Source organism: Castor canadensis, chromosome 1, assembly GCF_047511655.1.
Source record: "Castor canadensis chromosome 1, mCasCan1.hap1v2, whole genome shotgun sequence".
Classification (NCBI taxonomy): domain Eukaryota; kingdom Metazoa; phylum Chordata; class Mammalia; order Rodentia; family Castoridae; genus Castor; species Castor canadensis.
Window position 1 is genome coordinate 40,252,520 of NC_133386.1, and position 25,940 is coordinate 40,278,459.

Below are 25,940 nucleotides of genomic sequence, written 5' to 3' on the forward strand. Positions count from 1 at the left end.
TACCTATGCCCGTTCCTCCCATGTGTGCTCTCCCCTTAGCATGTGACCCAAGTCCAACAACATTACTGCATTTGCCCTAGATCTAAAGTCCACATATGAGAGAGAACATATGATTTTTGGTCTCCTGACCCTGGCTAACCTCTCTCAAGATGATGTTCTCCAGTTCCATCCATTTACTTGCAAATGATAAAATTTCATTCTTCTTCATGGCTGAATAAAAGTCCATTGTGTATAAATACCATATTTTCTTAATCCATTCATCAGTAGTGGAGCATCTTGACTGTTTCCATAACTTGGCTATTGTGAATAGCACTGCAATAAACATGAGTGTGCAGGTGACTCTGGAGTAACCTGAGTTGAATTCCTTTGGGTTATCCCTAGGAATGGAATTGCTGGACATATGACAGATCTAGATTTAGTTTTTTAAGAAACCTCAATATTGTTTTCCAGAGTGGTTGCACTAGCTTGCATTCCCACTAGCAGTGTATGAGGGTTCCTTTTTCCCCACATCCTTGCCAACACCTGTTGTTTGTAGTGTTTTTGATGACAGCTATTCTAACAGGGGTGAGTTGAAATCTTAGTGTGGTTTTGATTTGCATTTCCTTTATGGCCAGAGATGGTGAGCATTTTTTCATGTGTTTTTTGGCCATTTGAATTTCTTCTTTTGAAAAAGTTCTGTATAGTTCAGTTGCCCATTTCTTTATTGGTTCATTGATTTTAGGGAAGTTTAGTTTTTTTGAGCTCCCTGTATATTCTGGTTATCAGTCCTTTGTCTGATGTACAGCTGGCAAATATTTTCTCCCACTCTGTGGGTGGTCTCTTCAGTTTACAGACCATTTCCTTTGTTGTGCAAAAGCTTTTCAATTTTATGTAGTCTCATTTGTCCATCTTTTGTCTTAGTTGCTGAGCTGCCGGGGTTCTATTGAGGAAGTCCTTGTCTATAACTACTGCTTCCAGTTTATCCCCTGCTCTTTCCTGTACTAAACTCAGTGTTTTGGGTCTGATATTAAGGTTCTTGATCCATTTTAAGTTGATGCTAGTACAGCGTGATAGACATGGATCTAGTTTTAGTTTTCGGCAGGCGGATAACCACTTTTCCCAGCAACAGTTGTTCAAGAGGCTATTTTCCATCATATGTTTTTGGCACCTTTGTCAAAAATAAGGTGGGCATAGCTGTGTGGATTCACATCCAGGTCCTCTGTTCTGTTTCACTGGTCTTCATATCTGTTTTTGTGCCAGTACCATGCTGTTTTTATTGCTATTGCATTGTAATAGAGTTTGAAGTCAGGTATTGTGATACCTCCAGCATTGCTCTTTTTGCTGAGTATTGCCTTGGCTATTCGTGGTCTCTTGTGTTTTCAAATGAACTTTAGAGTAGATTTTTCAATTTCTGCAAAGAATGTCATGGGGATTTTGATGGGAATTTTGTTGAACATGTAGATTACTTTTGGTAGTGTAGCCATTTTCACTATGTTGATTCTACCAATCCATGAGCACGTGAGATCTTTCCACCTTCTGTAGTCTTCCTCAATCTCTTTTCTCAGAGGTAGTTCTCCTTGTAGAGATCATTCACATCCTGGTTAAGTTTACTCCTAATTATTTGAATTTTTTTGAGGCTATTGTAAATGGAATTGCTTTAATATATTCTTTCTCAATATGTTTGTTGTTGGTGTATAGAAAAGCTAATGATTTTTGTAAGTTGATTTTGTATCCTGCACCTTGCTGTACCTGCTTGTCATGTCTAGGAGTTTTGGGATAGAGCTTTTGGGGCTTTAAGATATAGGATCATGTTGTGTGCAAATAGGGATATTTTGACAGTTTCTTTATCTAATTGTATTCCTTTTATGTCTTCTTCTTGCCTAATTGCTCTGGTTAGGAATTCAAGGACTATGTTGAATAAGAGTGGGGATAGTGGGCAACTTTGTCTCATTCCTGATTGTAGGGGAAATGGTTTCAGTTTTTCTCCATTAAGTATGATGTTGGCTATCAGTTTGTCATATATAGCCTTTACAATGTTGAGGTACATTCCTTCTATTCCTAGTTTTCTTAGAGCTTTTATCATGAAGTGATGTTGGATCTTATCAAAGGTTTGTTCTTCATCTATTGAGATGATCAAGTGGTTTTTGTCTTTGCTTCTATTAATGTGCTATATTACATTTATAGATTTGTGTATGTTGAACCACCCCTACATCCATGGGATGAAGCTGACTTAGTTGTGGTGAATGATCTTTCAGATGTGTTGTTGTATTAGGTTTGGAATTTGTCCTGCTTTGGAGTTGGGTTTTCACTGTGCTTGTTTACTGGGGGCTTGTTTCTTTGCCTCACCCCTTTTCCCTGGGGCAAAGTCAGTGATTTCTCATCAACCTCCCCCTCCATCAGTGTGTTGTGATGGTTCACTGTTTGTTCCTCAACCCTGCAGAGCCATGTGACTTTGGGTATTACTCACTGGTGCAGGAGATGAGCCCTATGGTCCGCCACCTGCCCTACTTCAGGCAGCGGCTTATCAGCAGCCTGCTGTCAGCACTCCTGTCTTTCCAGCCATTTGTTTACTGATAGTTCACACAGAGATAAGCTCCTTGCTCTTCCTCCCTTCTTTGGTGAGCTTTCAGCAACCCCACAACCTCTGCCATGGGCTAGTTTTCAGTTCATTGTTGGTTTGGTGCTGGTGGCTGGTGGTGGCAGCCCACCTGTTCTCTCAGTGAAATGTGGTGTGGAGAAGCCTTCCACAGGCTAGGGTTTCAAGGTGTTGATGTTTTGACTCTCCTTGGTGCTTCACCTCTGCCAAGCATGTCTCCAGGATCTCAGCAAGGTCCCTAATTCATGGAGCTCACACTGTTTGCCTCTGTGCCCCAGTCGCCATCTGGGATCTGTTGGTATCTTTCTTACTGAACGTTGTTATTATAAATCCATTACAGATTTTTTAAATTATTAACTACAAATCATTAGATGGTTGAGTGGGAACTGGTGATTGTTATTTGCTTTACTAAAGTTTTCCTATGACTTGTTATTTTAACTAATAAAATACACTAGTGATTATTTACAACACATCTTGAGGAAGGATACAAAAATTGTATTTTATATTTGTGTGAAAATAGGCAAAAATGACATATAGTGAATGTAAACTATATTATCTACTATAGAAAATGGAACCACAAAATAGCTACATTTTCTATAAATCAATTTCAGTGGTACTAGTTTTAGTCAAGAAATAAGCAGCTTTTTGAAGTAGAGAAAATAATTTTGAAGCAAACAAAATTGTCTTTGGTTACCAGGCTAATTCCCAGGTATATAAACATATTCACAGAGTAAAAGTAAGCATATTAAAATAATGGTGTCAGAACCTTTCCTTAGATTAATGACAAGCGTACATTAGTAATCCAACTGATAACTAAAAGGATAAGCCACTACCTGGTAACTAATGAGGAAGTAGTTCCATGTATTTATGGACCATCAATTTGGTGATGGCAAATATGAATAACCTTGATATTCTTTCAGAAATGATCAGTCGTGATTATATTTTTAAATGAATGTTTAAGAATACTGTTTAGAACATAGTCAAAGTAAACTGTACACATGTATGCAATTATCATAATGAAATCCCATGTATTATTGTATACTAATTCAAAAATAAAATAAAATTTTGGAAAATGCTGTTCGGTAGGAAGGGTAAGATGGTGGATAAAAAGCATCCACTGTTTTTACTCCATGAATGAGAAGAGCCATGTAACACAGGAGAGACTATATTCAAAAGATAAAAGCAGAGGAAGAGCATTAGTAATCACAAAAGAGGTAGCAGGGCAGCAGAAATCCACAGAAAAACTGAGGCAACAGAAAATCAACCAAGAGTCTCAAACCTGTCCCATGACTCCTGAGAGGGGGAAGGGAAGCTGAAAACACAATTACAAGGTATAAACAGATGGCCCTGACAACAGGCTGCTAATTCTAGCAGTGACATTATCCTACACCTCCCACAAGCCTTAAATCTAGAGCTGAGATTTGTGAGATAATGACTCCTCCAGTGTGGAAGGCTAGCTTTGGTAAAGAAGGAAATTTTGTCATTCCCTTTAACTCAGAGGGCAATAACAAGGTGCCATCTTAACAAACGGCCTATTGTTTTGAGACTGAGATATACTAAGGGCCTGAAAACATTCATGGATCAGGGAGTCTTGGAACATCTTGCCACAGAGTCTATGTGAGAGACAGCCATGAGCAATAGTTGATGTCACTTCACAGAGACATTCACAAAGTGTAGGGTACTGTACTGGCAGCACAATGAACTTAGGGTACTGGCAGTGTAGAGTACAGTGGTGTGAGAGGCCACACTTTCTTGGCCAGGAGTGAGTTGTATCACCTGAAGCTAGGGCAGAAGCAAAGCATTGAGCCGTTGTCTACCTTAGTATTCAGCCTCCAAGGCCTAACGCTTAGCTACATATTTTGACTTCTGGGTGGCTCAGAGCCATTCACCTAGAACCTCTGAACATGTGAATCCCACAGACTCCCTCTTCCCCAAAAGGGAGGTGAACTTTCAGGCAGGTCCTGAATGCACTGAGAACTGCCCCTAGAACTGCATCCTGTCATGTGTTCACTGACAGTCAAGACTGAGGGCTGGATAGGGTTGGTAAGCACTGAGATTAGCAGGCAGAGTGAATAGGTCCCTTATTATTCCTCCAGCCAGTGCAGAAGTCAGTGCTGATACCCTGAGGCTTGCATGCTGCTTGCCCCTAGGGACACAAACCAGGGGGTATGTGGAGTAAGGGAGAATCCACAAGCTATAAAACTCATTGCAGTCTCAGCAATTCCAGTATACAAAGTAGTGAAGATTCTACAGTGAAAACAGTGAAGAAACTGACAACTGATCCTTCTAAAGATTCCACATGATCTGAACAGTCCCAGAGATCAGACCCCATGCTTCAGTGCAAACATTTTTTGATCACTGACCCATGCATCCTATCCAGTGGTGAAAAAAATATAGCACATCAAACAAGCCACTCTACTGTCCTGTTGAGAATGTTTCAACAGAAAGACAATAGGTGACAAAAACTTCCAACCTATGACTTGGCCTCAGATGCATAAATCCCAATGAAGAATACAAGTCCAAAAGTCAGCAATTCCATAGTAAGGGACTTGAACAATAGTGAAGTAGATGAAATTTTAAACAGTTAATTCTAAAGAACAATGACAAGATTGGTCAATGAAATTAAAGAGGACATGTATAAACACCTGAATGAACTCAAAGAGAATTCAATTAAACAGCTGAATGAAATAAGGAAGATAATGCAGGATATGAAGGATGCATCCAGTAAAGATAAAGAAATCCTGATAAAATTGAAAACCTGGAAATGAAAAGCTGAATATCCCAAATAAAATATTAAATTGAAAGCCTTACTAATAAAAAGAAGCAAGTTGAAAACAGAGTATCAGGGATCAAGGGTAAAAGTAGAGGAATTAGATCAATAAGACAAAACAAAGAGGGAAACTAAGAAAGTACAAATGAAACACATAAGACCCCTGAGACATCATAAAAAGACCAAATCTACAAATCATGAGTATAGAAGAAGTAGAAGAGATATAATTTAATAGCATAGACATAACATTTGACAAAATAATGACAGAAAACTTCCCCAACCTTGAAAAGGAAGGGGTACAGCAGGTTTTAAGAACACCAAACAAGTAAGATCAGAAATGAAACACCCCAGATATATTATAGTTAAAACACTATATATACCAAATGAAGAAAGAATATTGAAAGCTGCAAGACAGAAGCAACACATTACATATAAAGGCAAAGCCATCAGAAAAATAGCATATTTTTCAACAGAAACCCTAAAAGCAAGGGACATGGAAAGATATAGTCTAATCCCTGAAATAAAATGACTATTAACCTAGATTAATATATCCACCAAAGCTATCCTACATAATTGAAGGAGAAATCAAAACCTTCCATGACAAACAAAAACTAAAGGAATTCATAACCACTAAATGAACAATGCAGAAGATACTCAAAGAAATCCTACATAAAGGAAAGAAATACAAACACAGCCAGGAAAAAACAGGAAAGAATAAATCTAACTAGATGATTAAATTAGCATGTAAAGATTATAAAAGAAACAAACATCACAAAAATAACAAAATGACAAGAAATACTACACACCTGAATGTTAATGGTCTCAATTCCCCCAATCAAAAGATATGGACTGGCAGATTGGATTAAAAAGCAAGACCTGATCATTTGTTGCCTCAAAGGAATTCATCTCACTGACAAAGACAAATACTGGCTTATGGAGGAAGGTTAGAAAAAGATTTTCCAAGCAAAACAGACCCTCAAAGCATGCAGAAATTTCTACAGTCGTAGTCGATGAGATAGACTTCAAACCACAATTAGAAGAGACAAAGAAGGTCAATTCATATTAATATAGGGAATGATCTGTCAAGAGGAGATAACAATTGCTAACACATACATATTAAATGGTTGACACACCAAATTTCATCAAACACTACTGGACTTACAAGGACAGATAGACCCCAAAACTATAATAGTAGAAGACTTCATTACTCTGCTCTCACCAATAGATATGTTATCCTGACAAAAAAATCAGCAAAGAAACTTCAGAATTTATCAACACTATAAACCAAATGGACTTAAATGACATCTACAAAATATTTTATCTGGCAGCTGCACAACACACATTCTTCTTAGCAGCCCATAGAACTTTCTCCAAAATACATAGTATTTTAGGACATAAAGCAAGTGCAAACCAATACAAAAAAAAAAATGAAATAGCCCCCAGAATCCATCAGACCACAATGGGATAAATCTTGAAATTAATAATTAAAAAACTACAGAAAATATTGAGACACATAGAGACTGAGCAACACATTGATGAATGTCCAGTGGGTTATAAAAGAAATGAGGGAAGGAAAAAAATTTCTGAAATTATGAGAATATGAAAACAAAATGTACCAGAATATATGGGATACAACAAACACAGTGTTAAGAGAAAGTTTATAGCTATGAGTGACTACATCTCAAAAAAAGTAGATATCTCAAATAAACAACTTCAAAGTCCTAGAAAAACAGCAACATGCCAAATCCAAAATTAGCAAGAAGAAAGAAATACTAAAATTGAGGTTAGAAATTAGTGAAATAGAGACTAAAAATGTATAATGAATCAATAAAGCAAAAAGTTGGCTCTTTGAAAAATAACAAAATTGATAAACTGAGTCAAATTGACCAAAAGGAGAGGAAAGACTTAAATTAATAATATATTAGTGATGAAAAGAGGATGTCACAATAGATAATAATGAAACCTGGAGGGTCATTAAGGAATACTTTTAAAACCTGTATTCTAATAAACTGGGAAGGTCTAGGAGAAATGGATAAATTTCTAGATGTAGTTGACATGTTAAAATGAACCAAGAGGATATAAACCACCTAAATATACCAATAACAAACATGAGATCAAAAAAATAATAAAGTCTCCGAACAAAGAGCCCCAGACTTTATGGATTCACTGATGAATTCTACCAGACTTTTAAAAAAGAAGTAAACCAATGCTCCCCAAACTAGTCCATAAAGGAAAAAAATACTACCAAACTCATTCTATGAAGCCAGTATTACCCTGATGCTAAAACTGGGCAGGGACACAACAACAAAAAGGAAAATTATAAACCAATTTCTTTGTTATAGACACAAATATTCTCAATAACATACTTGCAAGTTGATTACAACAACACATTAAAAAGATAATACATCATGACCAAGTAGGTTTCATCTCAGGGATGCAAGGCTGGTTCAATACAGTCAAACCAATAAATATAAAACAGCACATAAACAGAATGAAGGACAAACATCATGAGATCATCTCAATAGATACAGTAAAAGCCTTTGAAAAAAATTCAACATCTTTTTTTAAATTTTTTATTGTTTTATTATTTATATGTGCATAATAATAATATTATTATTATTGGTCATTTCTCACCCCTGCCCCCACCCCCTCCCTTACCCCCTGCCCCCTCCCTCTCTCCCCCACCCCCTCAATACCTGGCAGAAACTATTTTGCCCTTATTTCTAATTTTGTTGAAGAGAGAGTATAAGCAATAATAGGAAGGACCAAGGGTTTTTGCTAGTTGAGATAAGGAAAGCTAAACAGGGAGTCAACACACATTAATTTTCTGTGCATGTGTGTTGCCTTATAGGTTAATTCTTTTTTATCTAACCTTTTCTCTAGTTCCTGGTCCCCTTCTCCTATGGCCCTTAGTTGCTTTTAAGGTATCTGCTTTAGTTTCTCTGCATTGAGGGCAACAAATGCTAGCTAATTTTTTAGGTGTCTTACCTATCCTCACCCCTCCCCTGTGTGCTCTTGCTTTTATCATGTGCTCAAAGTCCAATCCCCTTGGTGTGTGTGCCCTTGATCTAATGTCTGCATATGAGGGAGAACATATGATTTTTGGTCCTTTGGGCCAGACTAACCTCACTCAGAATGATGTTCTCCAATTCCATCCATTTACCAGCGAATGATAACATTACATTCTTCTTCATGGCTGCATAAAATTCCATTGTGTATAGATACCACATTTTCTTAATCCATTCATCAGTAGTGGGTCATTTTGGCTGTTCCCATAACTTGGCTATTGTGAATAGTGCCGCAATAAACATGGGTGTGCAGGTGCCTCTGGAGTAACCTGTATCACAGTCTTTTGGGTATATCCACAAGAGTGGTGTTGCTGGATCAAATGGTAGATCAATGTTTAGATTTTTAAGTAGCCGCCAAATTTTTTTCCAGAGTGGTTGTACTAGTTTACACTCCCACCAACAGTGTAAGAGGGTTCCTTTTTCCCCCGCATCCTCACCAACACCTGTTGGTGGTGGTGTTGCTAATGGTGGCTATTCTAACAGGGGTGAGGTGGAATCTTAGTGTGCTTTTAATTTTCATTTCCTTTATTGCTAGAGATGGTGAGCATTTTTTCATGTGTTTTTTGGCCATTTGAATTTCTTCTTTTGAGAAAGTTCTGTTTAGTTCACTTGCCCAGTTCTTTATTGGTTCATTAGTTTTAGGAGAATTTAGTTTTTTAAGTTCCCTATGTATTCTGGTTATCAGTCCTTTGTCTGATGTGTAGCTGGCAAATATTTTCTCCTACTCTGTGGGTGTTCTCTTCAGTTTAGAGACCATTTCTTTTGATGAACAGAAGCTTTTTAGTTTTATGAGGTCCCATTTATCTATGCTATCTCTTAGTTGCTGTGCTGCTGGGGTTCCATTGAGAAAGTTCTTACCTATACCTACTAACTCCAGAGTATTTCCTATTCTTTCCTGTATCAACTTTAGAGTCTGTGGTCTGATATTAAGATCCTTGATCCATTTTGAGTTAATATTGGTATGGGGTGATATACATGGATCTAGTTTCAGTTTTTTGCAGACTGCTAACCAGTTTTCCCAGCAGTTTTTGTTGAAGAGGCTGCTTTTTCTCCATTGTATATTTTCAGCACATTTGTCAAAGACAAGTTGGTTATAGATGTGTGGCTTCATATCTGGTTCCTCTATTCTGTTCCACTGGTCCTCATGTCTGTTTTTGTGCCAGTACCATGCTGGTTTTATTGTTATTGCTTTGTAATATAGTTTGAAGTCAGGTATCGTGATACCTCCAGCATTGTTCTTTTGACTGAGTATTGCCTTGGCTATTCATGACCTCTTGTGTTTCCATATAAATTTAATGGTAGATTTTTCAATCTCTTTATTTTTTTTCAATTACATTTACTAGTTCACATAAACACTTAAAAACAAATATATTTTTCTTCCCTTTCTGTATTCTTGGCATAAGTTGTCATAGGTTTTAATAAACAAACTATTTTAAATATCCATGAGGAAAAGGAATTTTAAAATATGAAAGAGAGATTAATAAATAGCCAAGTATGTCAACCACTGGAAGGATACCTATTTTTAAGATTAAGCCACTGATTTGCAACTTGTATTAAAATAAATGTCATCTATAAAAGAAGATAATTATTTACTTGATTTCAATTTTTTTGACAGCAGTTGCATTTTTACATAAAAATTGCAAAACTTCAACTAAAGAACAAATAAAAACATTCAGACACCAGTTTATACTTTAAAATTCTACCAACTTTAATAAATGAACTATGACTCTGTATCAATATATGTTACTACTGAGGTCCAGAATATGCTTTCAAAGCATTTTTAATCACACTTTGGCACAACATGGGTAACTTCTAGTGGGAGTTAGTATATAGTCTGTTCTTGATGAAGACAACACTAGACAGATGTTGCCTGATGCCTGGGTAATACTGAATGTGAAAAAACTAGCAGGACACATTAAGATATTTCTCCTTTTCTTGAACTGTCAGGTCAACTATAAGTGATGAAGGCCATAGTACAATAGGATATCTGCTAAGGTAAAGTTATTTCCTGTAAGGTAGACTTTATCTTCAAGATATGAATTAAGATCCTTCAACAGAATGTGAATATCTTCTTTATTGGAGTGTCCATCTACTCCAGTGACCCTGTATTCTAACCATTGATGAACTATTGCTATTTATTCTGCAGTACTCCCCAGCAAATACTCCTTATTTGCTTCTTTCACTAGGTGAAAATCCTAGTAGTCAATTCTGTTAGACTTGGACCATTGTTTGTTTGAAGAACTGGAATCTGTCGCTTGCCCTGAATGCTGTACTTATTCCCCTTGCTCAGCCTCAGGGACTTCTCCAGCAGCTTCAACTCCATGGCCAATGCCATCTTCCCTTTCAATCTCTTTAATGAATATCATTGGAATTTTGATGGGAATTGCATTAAACATGTAGATTACTTTTGGGAGTATAGACATTTTTACTATGTTGATTCCACCAATCCATGAGCATGGGAGATCTTCCCACTTTCTATAGTCTTCCTAATGTCTTTTTTCAGAAGTTTATAGTTTTCCTTGAAGAGGTCGTTCACATCTTTTGTTAGGTTTACACCTAAGCATTTGATTTTTTTTCAGGCTATTGTAGATGGAATTGTTTTCATATATTCTTTTTCAATTTGTTCATTATTAGTGTATAGAAATGCTAATGATTTTTCTATGTTGATTTTATATCCTGCTACCTTGCTATAGCTATTGATGATGTCTAGAAGCTTCTGAGTAGAGTTTTTTGGGTCTTTAAGGTATAGGATCATGTCATCTGCAAATAGGGATATTTTGACAGTTTCTTTACCTATTTGTATTCCTTTTATTCCTTCTTCTTGCCTAATTGCTCTGGGTAGGAATTCCAGTACTATGTTGAATAGGAGTGAAGACAGACTAGTTCCTGATTTTAGAGGGAATGGTTTCAGTTTTTCTCCACTAAGTATAATGCTGGCTGTAGGTTTGTCATATATAGCTTTTATAATGTTGAGGTACTTTCCTTCTATTCCTAGTTTTCTTAGAGCTTTTATCATGAAATGGTGTTGGATCTTATTAAAGGCTTTTTCTACATCTATTGAGATGATCAAGTGATTTTTTTCTTTGCTTCTGTTAATGTGGTTTATTATGTTTATTGATTTTCATATGTTGAGCCACCCCTGCATTCCTGGGATGGAGCCTACTTGGTCATGGTGAATAATCTTTTTGATGTTTTGTTGAATTCGGTTTGCCATTATTTTGTTGAAGATTTTTGCATCAATGTTCATTAAGGAGATTGGCCTACAGTTCTCCTTTTCAGAGGTGTCTTTGCCTGGTTTTGGGAGGAGTGTAATACTGGCTTCATAAAATGTGTTAGGCAGTTTTCCTTCCCTTTCAATTTCGTGCAACAGTTTAAGGAGGGTTGGTGTCAGTTCTTCTTTAAAGGTCTGATAGAATTGAGCAGAGAATCCATCAGGTCCTGGACTTTTCTTTTTGGGGAGACTCTTGATTGCTGCTTCAATTTCATTTTGTATTATAGATCTATTCAGGTGATTAATTTCCTCTTTGTTCAGTTTTGGATGATCATATGTGTCTAGAAATCTGTCCATTTCTTTAAGATTTTCAAATTTATTTGAATATAGGTTCTCAAAGTAGTCACTGATAACTTCCTGGACTTCCATGGTATTTGTTGTTATCTCCTCTTTAGCATTCCTGATTCTACTAATTTGGGTTTTTTTCTCTCCTCATTTTAGTCAGGTTTGCCAGGGGTCTGTCGATCTTGTTTATTTTTTCAAAGAACCAACTTTTTGTTTCATTAATTCTTTGTATGGTTTTTTTGGTTTCTATTTCATTGATTTCAGCTCTTATTTTTATTATTTCTCTCCTATTTGTTTTGGGATTTGTTTGTTCTTGTTTTTCTAGGAGTTTGAGATGTATCATTAGGTCATTGATTTGGGATCTTTCAGTCTTTTTAATATATGCACTCATGGCTATAAACTTTCCTCTCAGGACTGCCTTTGCTGTGTCCCACAGGTTCCAGTAGGTCATTTTTTCATTTTCATTGACTTCCAGGAACTTTTTAATTTCCTCTTTTATTTCATCAATGACCCATTGTTCATTAAGTAATGAGTTATTTAGTTTCCAGCTGTTTGCAAGTTTTTTATCTTTACTTTTGTTGTTGAGTTCTAGTTTTATTGCATTGTGATCAGATAGTATGCATGGTATAATTTCTGTTTTCTTATATTTGCTGAGGCTTGCTCTGTGTCCTAGGATATGCTCTATTTTGGAGAAGGTTCCATGGTCTGCTGAGAAGAATGTATATTGTGTAGAAGTTGGATGAAATGTTCTGTAGACATCAATAGGCCCATTTGATCTATTGTATATTTTAGATCTTGGATTTCTTTATTGATTTTTTGTTTGGATGACCTATGTATTAATGATAATGGGGTGTTAAAGTCTCCCACAACCACTGTGTTGGCGTTAATATATACTTTTAGGTCTTTCAGGGTATGTTTGATGAAATTGGGTGCATTGACATTGGGTGCATACAGGTTGATGATTATTATTTCCTTTGGGTCTATTTCCCTTTTTATTAGTATGGAATGTCCTTCTTTATCTCATTTGATCAATGTAGGTTTGAAGTCTACTTTGTCAGAGATAAGTATTGCTACTCCTGCCTGTTTTTGGGGGCCATTGGCTTGGTAAATCTTCCAGCCTTTCATAATAAACCTATGCTTATTTCTGTCAGTGAGATGGTCTCCTGTAAGAAAAAATTGTTGGATCTTCCTTTTTAATCCATTGTGTCAAGTGGTGCCTTTTGATGGGTGAATTAAGTCCATTAACATTAAGTGTTAGTATTGATAGGTATGTGGTGATTCCTGTCATTTAGTTGTCTTAGTTGTTTGAAGGTTTGATTGTATGTACCTAAGTTGGGGTTACTCTCTACTTTCTTGCTTTTCCTTTTCTTGTAGTTTGGTGCTGCCTGTCCTTTCATGGTTATGTTGGGTTTCACTTTCTGTGTGCAGAATCCCTTGCAGAATCTTTTGTAATGGTGGCTTTGTGGTCACATATTGTTTTAGTTTCTGCTTATCATGGAAGACTTTTATTGCTCCATCTATTTTGAATGATAGTTTTGCTGGGTAGAGTATCCTGGGGTTGAAGTTATTTTCATTCAGTGTCCAGAAGATCTCACCCCATGCTCTTCTTGCTTTTAATGTTTCTGTTAAGAAGTCTGCTGTGATTTTGATGGGTTTACCTTTGTATGTTATTTGTTTTTTCTCTCTTACAGCCTTCAATATTCTTTCCCTAGTTTCTGACTTGTTGTTCTAATGATGATATGTCATGGGGTAGTCCTATTTTGATCTGGTCTGTTTGGTGTCCTGGAGGCCTCTTGCATCTGTATGGGAATATCTTTCTCTAGATTTGGGTAATTTTCTGTTATTATTTTGTTGAATATATTGTGCATTACCTTTGCTTGCACGTCTTCTCTTTTTTCAATGCCCATGATTCTCAAGTTTGGTCTTTTGATGGAGTTGGTGAGTTATTGCATTTTCTTTTCACAGGTCTTTAGTTGTTTAATTAATAGGTCTTTGGTTTTTCCTTTAATTACCATTTCATCTTCAAATTCTGAGATTCTGTCTTCTGTGTGTTCTATTCTGCTGGATTGGCCTTCTGTTTTGTTTTGCAACTCTGTTTCAATCTTTTTTCTGAGGTTTTCCATATCCTGGGTGGTTTCCTCTTTAATGTTGTCTATTTTTGTCCTGAGTTCATTTATCTGTTTATTAATTGTGTTCTCTGTTTCACTTTGGTGTTTATACAGTGCTTCTATGGTTTCCTTTATTTCTTCTTTTCCTTTTTCAAATTCTCTATTTTTGTTGTCTTGGAATTTCTTTAGTGTCTCTGTACATTTTGGTTGACCATATCCAGTATCAAAATTCAAAATTCATATCCAGTACTCAAAATTCTCATTGAGTACCTGTAGTATGTCTTCTTTTAAATTATTCTTGTGGGCTTCATTGGGTTCTTTGGCATAGTTTATCTTCATTTTGTTGGAGTCTGGATCTGAGTATCTGTTTTCTTCATTTCCCTCTGTTTCCTGTACTAAATTTTTATTATGGGGAAACTGGTTTCCCTTTTTCTTCTGTCTTTTCATCATTTCCCTTGATATTGTTATTGTCCCTGTACTGTGTGCAATTAAGTATTTTCTGGCTTGTAATAATAGCATAGTGATATTTAGAATGGAAGGGTGAGAGGGGATGGAAAGCAAAGAAGTTAAAGGAAAAGGGAAAAACAAATAATCAAGTAGAAAAAAAACCAAAACAAAGAAACAACCAAAAAAAGTTTCAAAGATATAAACAGGGAGATACGGTATACTAATCAACTGTAAGCTTAAAAGGCATTAGAAAGTCAGAGAGAGCATTGAAAATAAAAAATAAAAAGAGTAAAGATAAGAATAAAAATAAAAAAATAAGTAAATGAAAGAAAATATATATATAAAATAAAAAATAAAAAATAAGTACCTCCAAGTTCAAATGCAATGAAATTTCAGTCTTAATAATTTTGGTGTTCGTCCCTCAGCCTGCAATCCTGGAGATGGTGCCTCAGATGTTGTTCTGTAGTTGTCTCATCAAAGGGGAGACATAAAGTAGAACAAAACTGCACACACACACACACACAAAACATTCACCAAGTTGAATGCAAAACAGTTTCAGTAAGTTTTTCAGCATGCAGGTGTAGTTCGATTGTTTTCTCATCAAAGGTAGGGAGAGGGAAAAAAAGGTCTGGAGACAGGTCTGTGAATGGCTATCTGTGACTGTGCCTTGCCTGCCCATTGCTGTCATCCTGCTGTTGCTGGAGGTGTTATTTATGCAGATTTCAGGAGTGAGTTTAACACTCCCCTGGCCCCCACAGGCTTTGTTTACTCAGAGTCCTGTGTGTGAGCCTCTGCTACAAGCTTTCCTCTTTCCAAGTACACTGGGGGAGGTGACACTGCACCTGCTTTCTCAGGCCTGCATGTTTATTTACAGTTCACGTGGGAAATGGATCTTCCCCCCTCTCCTGTGGAGTTTTCCTCCCACCGCCACTTTCACAAGCTTTCCTGCTCCTGATTGCTTGGCATGTGTTGCTGCTTCTGTCAGCCAGTGTGTTTGTTTACAGCTCACATGGGAAGTGGGTCTTCCCCCCTCTCCTGTGGCATTTTCCTCCCTCCGCCACTCTCACAAAATTTCCTGCTCTTGGTTCCTGGGCACACGCCCCTGCTCCTGCTGGAGCCTCTCCAGCCAGGCCCAGCTTGTTTATTTACAGTTCTGGCAAGGATTCCCCTCCCCTCCTCTTCAGAGCTCAGGGCACCCCACCCTCTTTGCTACATGTCTTTATTGTTCTTATTGCTTATTACTCAATTTCTCTTTTTTCCCCTGGGTGGAGGTCAGTCTGTCGAGGGGGCTATGCTGATCTGGCCCAGGGTTGTCTGTGGAAGTACCACATACTGCTTAGTTCACCTTGTCTGCGTCTTCCCAAGCCATCCAGGTGCAGGCGACTGGCGGCCCGGGGGCCCTCCTGATTTCTCCGTTTAGCATGAAGTGGAGATTCTCTGTGCAGGCTGGAGGTGTGGAGGGGTCAAAGTTTTGTCTCTTCTTGGTGGCTTTGCCTGCAAGGTGTGTCTCTAGAGTTTCTCCAAGATTTCACTGTAGGAGGTACGCTTTCTGCTTCCTCCCTCTAGCCACCATCTTGGAATCCCTCAACATCCTTTCCTGATAAAAGCTCTGAAGAAACTAAGAATAGAGGTAACACAACTCAACATAATAATGGTTACATCTGACAAACACATAATCACCATCATACAAAACTGAGAAAAATTGAAATCATTTCTTCTAAAGTAAGGAAGCAGACGAGGGTGTCCACTCTCCCCACTCTTATTCTATATAGTACTATAATTCCTACCCACAGCAATATGGCAAGAGAAAGAAAAAAAAGGGATCCAAATAAGGAAGAAGGAAGTCAAATTATCCCTGTTTGCAGATGACAGGATTGTATACTTTAAAAAAACTAAAGATTTTGCCAAAAACTTCTAGAGTTGATAACAACTTTTGGCAATATAGCAGGACATAAAATTAATATACAAAAATTTGCTTTTCCATGCACCAACAAAAGACAGCCAAGAAAGAAATCAGGACAACAATTTCATTCACAGTACCTTCAATAAAGGAATTATTTAGGAATAAACTTAACTAAAGAGGTGAAAGACTTTTATAGAGAAAACTGCAAAACACTAAAGAAAGAAATTGAATAAGACACCAGAGATGGAAATACCTCCCATGTTCATGATCAGAAGAATGAATATTGTACTACTGAAAGCAACCTACAGATTCAGTGCAATGCCCATCAAAACCCAAATGCCACTCTTTGCAGAAATAGAAAAATAATTCTGTAGTGCATACAGCAACATAGTAGGTTCTTTCTTGAAGTGGGGGCAGGATAGGGAGGATGGGAGGAGCAGGGAGGTAGCCCAAACAATGTATACACTTGTCAGTAAATGTAAAAATAATAAAGTAAAGGAAAGAAAACAGAATAGTAAAGACCTTGAAGAGCAAAAGCAACTTTTAGCAAAAAGAGCAATGCTGGAGGTATAATAATACAGGACTTTGAACTATACTACAGAGCCATAGTAACAAAAACAGTATAGTACTGGCACAAAAACAGGCACAAAGACAAACAGGAGAAAACAGAAGGCCCAAAAATAAACCCACACAATTACAGCCATCTGATTTGTGACAGAGGAGCCAAATCATACATTAGAGAAAAAGACAACCTCTTCAACAAATGGTGTTGAGTAAACTGTTTATCCACATGCAGAAGATTGAAACTAGATCTTTATCCCTCACCCTACACAAAAAATCAGTTCAAAATGGGGGCTCAAAGATCTTTATGAAAGTTCTGAGCCCTTGAACCCACTCCAAGTAGACACAGGGAAAATATTTGAACAGAGATGCATAGGAAATTATTTTCCAAATAGGATTCCAAATATCCAGGAAGTAAGAGCAAGAATGGACAAATGAGATTGCATCAAATTTACAAACTTGCATATCAAAGGGAACTATTACCAGAAACAAGTGATATTCCACAGAATGGGATAGCATCTTTGACAGGTATTCAACAAATAAAGGATTAATACCCAGAACATACAAAGGTCTGGAAAAATTAAGTAGTCAAAACCCAAATAATTTGATTAAAAAATGGGCAAATGAACATGTAGTTCTCTGAAGAAGTACAAATGAATAAATATATGAAGAAATGTTCAACATCCTTAGCTGTAGAGGGTATGCATATCAAAATTACATTGAAATTCCATCTCACCCAAGTCAGAATAGCAATCATCAAGAAAGTAAACAACAACAAATGCTGGCAAGGTTGTGGGGAAAAAGGAACCCTTATACATTGTTGGGGGGCATGGAAACTAGTGCAACCACTGTGAAAATCACTATGAAGCACCATAAAAAAATTAAAAATAGTCCTACCTCATGACCTGCCATACCACTCATGGACATTTTTCCAAAGGATGGTAAATCAACATGCAAGAGACACCTGCATACCCATTATTATAGCAGCACTGTTCACAATAGCCAAGCTATGAAATAAGCCTAGGTGCCTAGCAACTGATGAATGGATAAAGAAAATGTGTTATATATTCACCACAGAGTTTTGTTCAGCCATAAAGAAAAATGAAACTATGTTATTTTCAGAAAAGTAGATGGAACTGAGTTTCATCCTGTTAACTAAGATAAGTCAAACTCAAAAAGCCAAATATTACATGTTTTCAGGTAGATATGGAATCTAGACCTAAAATGATGAAGATAATAACAACAATGTGACTTGAATGTAAAGGGGGGACTGTCTGGAGGAAGGACTAAAGGAGTGAGAAGAGGGAAATGAAAAGGTATTGGGTGATGAGGATTGAAGGACACTACATGCATACATATACATATATGTCTGTTCAAATCTGTTGCACTTTTTTTATTCATATGTGCATACAATCTTTGGGTCATTTCTCCCCCCTCCCCCTACCCTCTCCTTATCAGTCACCCCGCCCCCTCCCTCTCCCCCCCACCCCCTCAATACCCAGCAGAAACTATTTTGCCCTTATCTCTAATTTTGTTGAAGAGAGAGTATAAGCAATAATAGGAAGGAACAAGGGTTTTTTCTAGTTGAGATAAGGATAGCTATATAGGGAGTTGACTCACATTAATTTCCTGTGTGTGTGTGTTACCTTCTAGGTTAATTCTTCTTGATCTAACCTTTATCTAGTTCCTGGTCCCCTTCTCCTATTGGCCTCAGTAGCTTTAAAGTTTCTGCATTAGTTTCTCTGCATTGAGGGCAACAAATGCTATCTAGTTTTTTAGGTGTCTTACTTATCCTCATATCTCCCTTGTGTGCTCTCACTTTTATCTTGTGATCATATTGATCCCTGAACATTGTGTGTACATTATTTATCCAAATCTTTTATCAGATACATGTTTGGCTAATATTTCTCTTCTTTAGAGCTTATCTTTTAATTTCTTGACAGTGACTTTCAAAGAGGGAACATTTAAATTTTTGGTAGTCTAATTTGTCAATGTTTCCTTTAATGAATAGTGATTTTCTGGTCATGACTAAGAAATTTTTGCTTGATCCTCTATCACACGTCTTATTCTAAAAGTTTTATAGTTTTTAATTTCATATTTATATCAGTGATACATATTGAATTAGTTTTTATGTGGTGAAAATTAAAGATAAGTGGGTTTTTTTGGTACAAAATGACAATTGCTCTTTACCATTTGCTGAAAACAAAAGCATTCTTTTCCACACAGAATTGGTTTTGTTAACTTTTTCCAAGGTCACTTGGTTATATACATGTGAGACTATTTCTCGAAACTTTTCTATTTTCTATTACTGTTGATATAGCTATAATTGCGCTTGTACTCCACTGAATTTGTCTTGGCAGTACATTATTAACAAATTTTGACTGTATCTTCATGATAGACTATTTTTGCTTGATTTTGGTATTACAGTTAATTCTGGCTTCGTAAAAACAGTAGAATATAGTATACATCAAATTTCTGGAAACATTTGTATAGAATCATTTGTTCCTTGAATGTCTGATAGAATTCACCATTTGAGTAGAGAGTTTTTTGTTAGTTATTGGATCTTTGCCATAAAATCAAATTTTAATAGATAAAGAAATATTCAGGTTGTCACTTTCTTTTTGCATGACTGGTAGTTTACATTTTTGTAAGCATTAACTTAGAGTAAGTGGTAGAATTTGTAGACATGAAATTATAATTTTCCTTCATCATCTTTTTAAATGATTAGAGGATTTGTAGTGATGCCCCATCTTTCATTCCTGAAGTTTTTAATTTGTATTCTCTCTCTCTCTCTCTCACTGTTCTTTCTTATAGTTTTGACTAAAGATTTATCAATTTTTCAGAAGTAGCTTTTACTTTCATTGATTATTCTCTGTCATTTTCCTATACTCATTTATTATTGGCTTCTGTTGTCACCACATTCTACTCCATCCAGGCTGCTATAACAAAATGCTATAAACAATAGAATTTTATTCTATAAACAATAGAAATTAATTGCTAACAATTCTCAAAGCCAGAACAGCCAAGATCACTGTTCTAGCAAATGCTCTTCCTGACTCAGCTGTGTTCTGGAACTCAGGGTGCAGCTTTCTTAATTTTTCTCTAGGGTAGAATGTTTTCTTTTACATTTACCCTGGCCATAGTCTGTCTTTATCTTTACATGAAAAAGAGAGTTTGCTGCCCTTCTTGTAGTGTCTTAAAGACTTTTATCTTAGTGTCAAAAAGACTAGGTTAGGTTCTATGCCTTTCCTGCCCTCTCTCCTCCAGGACTACATTTCTGAAGGAGACTTTGTCTAGTCTTCTTCCTTACTCCAGTTTTTTTCTACAGTACCAAATGAGGTCTATGAATATGAGTGAGGAAGGAGTGGAAAGAGGGGGGCTAGTGAAGTCCCCCTCCATTTGTGTTTGCAATTCTTAGGTTTTATACTCTTGTGTTAGTCATTATTCTTTAGCCATTCATTAAGCTTTTAGGCAATATTTTCCTTCTGATATTGAAGCCACATTTCCCTTGTGCCATTCCAGTAAGCCAGAATTTACATCTGGACTTTACTTGGAAAAACCCATCTTTCTCTAGATTGCATGCTAGTTTTTGCAAGTTTGTCACAACTCTGATATGTTTGAGCAAAGTTATAATTCTGTAGATTTTCTGGCTTTTTTGCTTATTGTTGGAGGGAGAGCAACATTCATTGTAGCTTTTTATATCTTAATAGAAGATAAAAATACTCGAATTTTTTAATATAATTTTAAACCAACATTTGTTATATACTAGAAGAAAATAATCAGCTTCTTTATAAGAAAATTCAGTAGGGTTTAACTTGATAACAGAGTTCAACAAGTCCTTTAACCATTATAGCATGCTGTCAGGACTTTTAAGAGTTAAAGGGTCCAAAATTTCTATTTTCTGAATCAGGTAACTACATTTACAACAAATACCTCTGAAAATATAAAGAAATACAAAGAAATTCAAGACAAGATACTCTTAAGTTTTGATCTTTATATTTGTTCACTTTTTTCTTAAAAAAATTAAAAAGGTTACCCAGTCAATAAATACTTGAAGACATATTTTTAAATGCTAATTACCACACCCCACAAGAATAAAGTAGTTCACTCTCACTATAACTCTTCTTAAATAAGTGTAACTCATTCTCTGGTCTGTGGAGTTATTGCTGTGAGTCTGTATGAAGGTGAGAGAAAATGGATTTGAACTCAAAAAGCCCTCTATACTCATTTTTAAACTCTACATGCCTGACCTCTATTTTCATTGCCTGCTGGGTTTTCCCCTTTTTTGTTTCATTTACTTCCCATTCTTTTTATCTGGTAATGTTTCTAATCAAGGAAAAATTTGCTCTCTTTAATACATTGTTACCATAAAATTTGTTTCCTATGTGCATTTAGACTTTTTCCTTGATTCTCGGCTGTCTGATTTTTTTTGTCCTTTTGAATACAGTCACACAACCAAAGTTTTTGTGTTTTCCAATGATCTTTGAAAACTATGTCTTAATAATTTCATATTCACTGATTACTTAAAGTCTACATTCAAGGCTTTGGTAAAGAATAAGTGTCTTCATTCTACCTAGTCCCTTTCTTTATGGTGGTTTCAACTGATTTAAAGATTGCATATTCATTCTTATATAGGAAGTACATCAACCATATTCCCCTTCTTATCATCTTTTTTTTACCCTCCCTCTCTTGTATGTGACCTCCCCTTAGTGCGATCTGTTTTTCATAATATTGTATAATAGTATTCGATCTACATTCTGCATATGAGAGAAAACATGCAGCTTTTGACCTTCTGAACCTGGCTAACTTCGCTTAAGGTGATGTTCTCCAGTTCCATCCATTTACCTGAAGAAAAATAGAGGAGATGAACCAATTAGGATTATAATACATACATATGTATATATGTATGTATGATATGTATGTATGAAAAGGCACGAGGAAACTCCCTGTGTAGTTAAACTAAATAAGCAAAACTGTCATTTTTTTCTTTGTTCTATAAAATTTGTGAAACATGTCCTGCAGGCAGTGGGAGTTGGTGGAAGGGGGAGGTGACAAGAAAAGGGCATAGGAGAATGAATATGATGCAAATACTGAGTGTAAAAATATGTAAATGTAAAAATGATACCTGTTAAAACCATTCCAGGGATGAAGTGAGGGACAGATAAAGGAGAGCAGTGGAGGAGGTGAATTCAAGTATGATATATTTGATACATTGTAAGAACTTTTATAAATGCCACAGTGTATCCCCAACAGCACAATTAAAAAAAAAACCAGAAAAAGTTTTACATTAAAAAAAGGAATAACTGTCTTGCTTTTTAAAGAAACATTATAAAGACACCATACTGCTGTGAATTTCAGGTCAACAGTATGTCTCTGGACAGGATTATACAATCAAGGCAGAGTCCTAAATTAAACTGTGGAAAGAAAAAAAAATCTGTCTTTTTTTTCTATCCATTTTAAAGGATAAAAATCTCAAAGGCATATCAAGTCCATACCCCAGAGGCACAACCCATATTTTAAAAAAATAAAAAGACTTCTGTAATCATTGACAGTTCCCCTAGGGTCTAGCATTTTCTCTAGTCTTTTAAGCTGCCTTGGCAAGCCCCTTTTTCCTACTTGGTCTGATGCAACTGTGAATAAATTTGTTAGAAATACATTTCCACTTGAATTCCATGAGTTAATTGTAATATTGAGGGTATCATTGCTACAGATAAAGTCTCGTGCCCATATTATTCTGAACAGTTTTGAATTGATAAACTTCGTTCTGTTAAGGTAGTTATTTTGCTTTTTCTAGAAATTCATATACATAGAATTATATGTGTAGTTCTTTGGTTACTTTTTCTTTTCAGTCAACAAAACACTTTTGAATATAGCACCAAAATCATACACAAAATTTCACAAAGACACTGTGGGGAATTCATGAGGATGCCGCATATTTTAGATTTTTGAGGGGAGCATAATGACCCCTGCCAAAAGCTATATAAATGAGTTCCTTAAAATAATACACAGTTTCAAAACTGAACTGTGCATGAAATTTTTATAAAACTGGACTTTCAGCAGTTGTAAAAAAATAAGTACTTTATAAAAATTACTGTGGAACAGGAAATGTACATGGTGGTTTCCAATCTGACTCCAATGTGTGAGAAGTTATATGGCATCTAAAAGGTACATAAATCCACAAAGGATATATTTAACTTTTAAATAATGAAATTTAAATGTTATAAAATATAATATTTTAAATTTTATTTTTCTTTCAGTTAATATCTATAATTTTCAAATAGCCACTAGATTGATAATGTATAAATAATTATGACTTATTTAAATGTATATACTTAATCCAGCTTTAATGTATGGACCCTGAAAATGTGACAACCACTTGACTCCATGAACCAAGAAAATTTGAGAGCCATTGATTTTTCTGAGATTTCTCCATAATACTGTATTATATTTCCATTCTTTCCTTTTGCCAGGTAGTATTCCATTACTGAGTTTTGAAATTTGAGGTAGACTTGGTTGGGTAATGTTTTAGGTAGTTATGAATAAAGATGGTAACAACATTCATACTCAAGTCTTTGTGTGAATATATTTTCTTTTCCCTTGGGTAAATACCTGGTAAACTCTCTTTGTACCTCATTCCCCATGAAATTTTTAGCAGTCTCAATCTCCCCGAATCTTCTCTCTTCCCAGTTCAGCCAATGTTCCATATTCTGTTGGGGTACCCCTCTGTGCACCATGATGGACAAACTCCTCTAGGCAGAATGATGTGGTGATCATTATCCTATATCATGCATTTATTTTCTCTCAGGGAATTAGTGTTTTACTCTGCTTGTTGTTCAATTTCTGAACAAAGTTATGTTTATGAGTTTATGAGTTGTTTAGTTGTTTATAATGCAAAAGCCAGTAGATCTTTCATGATTAGAAGTAAAAATACCCAAATCCCTTTCACATTTTTTGAAGAGAATGTCTATCAGCATCACTAGCATCTTTGGGCTTAAATTTTTTCACCATAACCCTAAGAAACCAAAACCACAAAAAAGGAAAGGATTTGGTATAAGAATGCACAGGATTAAGGGAGTATCCAAGATACCTTGTTTTTTACACTGAACCTTTTCAAATCATTATGGCATGAAAATGAAATAAGAAGAAAAAGAACTCTGAATCACATTATACCCTAAATTGTTAGTGTTCAGTGTATGAGCACTAAAAAGAAAGAAGGAAAAATTGAAGAAAACATATTAAGATATGTTTCTTAGAAAAAAAAATAGAATCCTAGGAGAAAAGTTACTTGAGAATAACTATCTTTACCTTGAAATATATTTATTATGCATTATAAGCATACTTAATGGGAATAGAGTAATTATCACGAGTTTATAGCAATTAGATTGTTGAAAAAAGCATAATGACTTTCATTATAATTTGATGTGCAATAGGAATAAAAAGTAATTGATTTCAATATAAAATTTTATTTAAAATATTCTAATTAGTAATTTTTTCAATGCACTGATTATAATTTTAACTCAGACATAATAAATTAAGTAATAAGGCATCTTTATGGTTCCTCACTAAGCAGAAATTACCCCAGGGGCTAATAATTTGATCAACTATTCAGAAGTATGTGTTGTTTCCAAATTTGATCCCAAGTCAGTATCTTCAAACTGAAGAAGTCTTTGAATCTCACTACACAGACACTTCTGGAGTATAATTAGTGCAGAAAACAATTGGCATAATGCTGGATTCCAGTGAAATGCTAGCCTAAGTTTCCTGGAGAGAAGCACAGAGGCTCAGTTCTCATTCAGTTATAAGTGTCTTTAAACTGAGACCCCCTCAATCTTCTGTCGCTAAGTGTTTAGGTTTCACAGATCCGCTGCGTTAGCACTGAACAAAGTTATTCTTTTAAGAAGTCTCTTCCAAAAACCAGAGAACACATTTTCGTTATAATTGTATTTGCAATTTCTTTTATTAAATAGAAAGTTACACAGGCTCCTATATTTATATTTCAACATAAATATTTCTAGCTCTATATTTAACTAATTCTATAGTTAATCCTAATTTGTCTCACTTTTTGGGAAAAGCGGTCAGTTTTTTCAAAGTATCATTTTCATGTTTTTTTAATCTCTACCTCATCTCAGTCATTGCCTTCTATCCTCCACCAGTCCCCTATTTTATAATTATCATTTATTCACCCTAAGAACACAATTTGAAAATCTACCTTTATTCCTTTTTCTTACTCTATGAAATGTATCCATTTTCACTTGAAGGTCTCAGATGGAACATATCCTATCACTGATGTTTTTCAAATTGGCCATATTTATTTCAATTACTTCAGAAAACTCATAACAGAAATATATGATTTATATTAAAGTCAGATTTATATATGAATCCTAGTTCTGAACCTTATTTGTCTTTTAACTTTAGGACATTTAGTTAACCTCTTTTAAAAGCATTTTCCTTATACAGTACAGGTACATTAATAGCATTTTTACCCCACAGAGTAATGAGAAACACTAAACTAAAATACATTTATGGTCCATTATAGAAACTCATTAAAAGATCATTTCATTTATCTCTACCCTTTATTTATTTTTGTTGGTCTTAATTTCCTGCCCACATGCCTTGTTTTTCAGTGTCTACATCAATCGTTATTTGATCCACTGATATTTTTGGTCATGTTTCTCAGTGAACACTCTGACTTTAGTCTATTATGAAACTCCAACCTCTACCTTCCAAGTTTCCTGAAGGTCTAGCCAGTTCCTCTGCTTGTCTGTGCTGTCATTATCTCATCTCCATGCTTCATACCCACTTCACCCTTTTCTTGCCTTTGCCTTCCACAATTGCTCTCTTTGCTTTGAGGGACTTAAAAGAAAAATCGTATGAAGAGGACATTTTCTTTCTTGGATATACTGGTTGTTTTGTTTTGTTTTGCTTTGCTTTGCTTTGTTGCGCAGATAAGGA

General features: G+C 35.7%; 1 long non-coding RNA gene and 1 pseudogene across 1 annotated transcript in view; both read right to left on the minus strand.

The window, feature by feature from the left end:
* The window catches only part of LOC141423914 (uncharacterized), a 215,945-nt gene that overhangs the window by 85,163 nt on the left and 104,842 nt on the right, over window positions 1-25,940 (minus strand). The window lies entirely within an intron of this gene.
* Window positions 10,226-10,748, minus strand: LOC109699972 (eukaryotic translation elongation factor 1 epsilon-1 pseudogene; annotated as a pseudogene).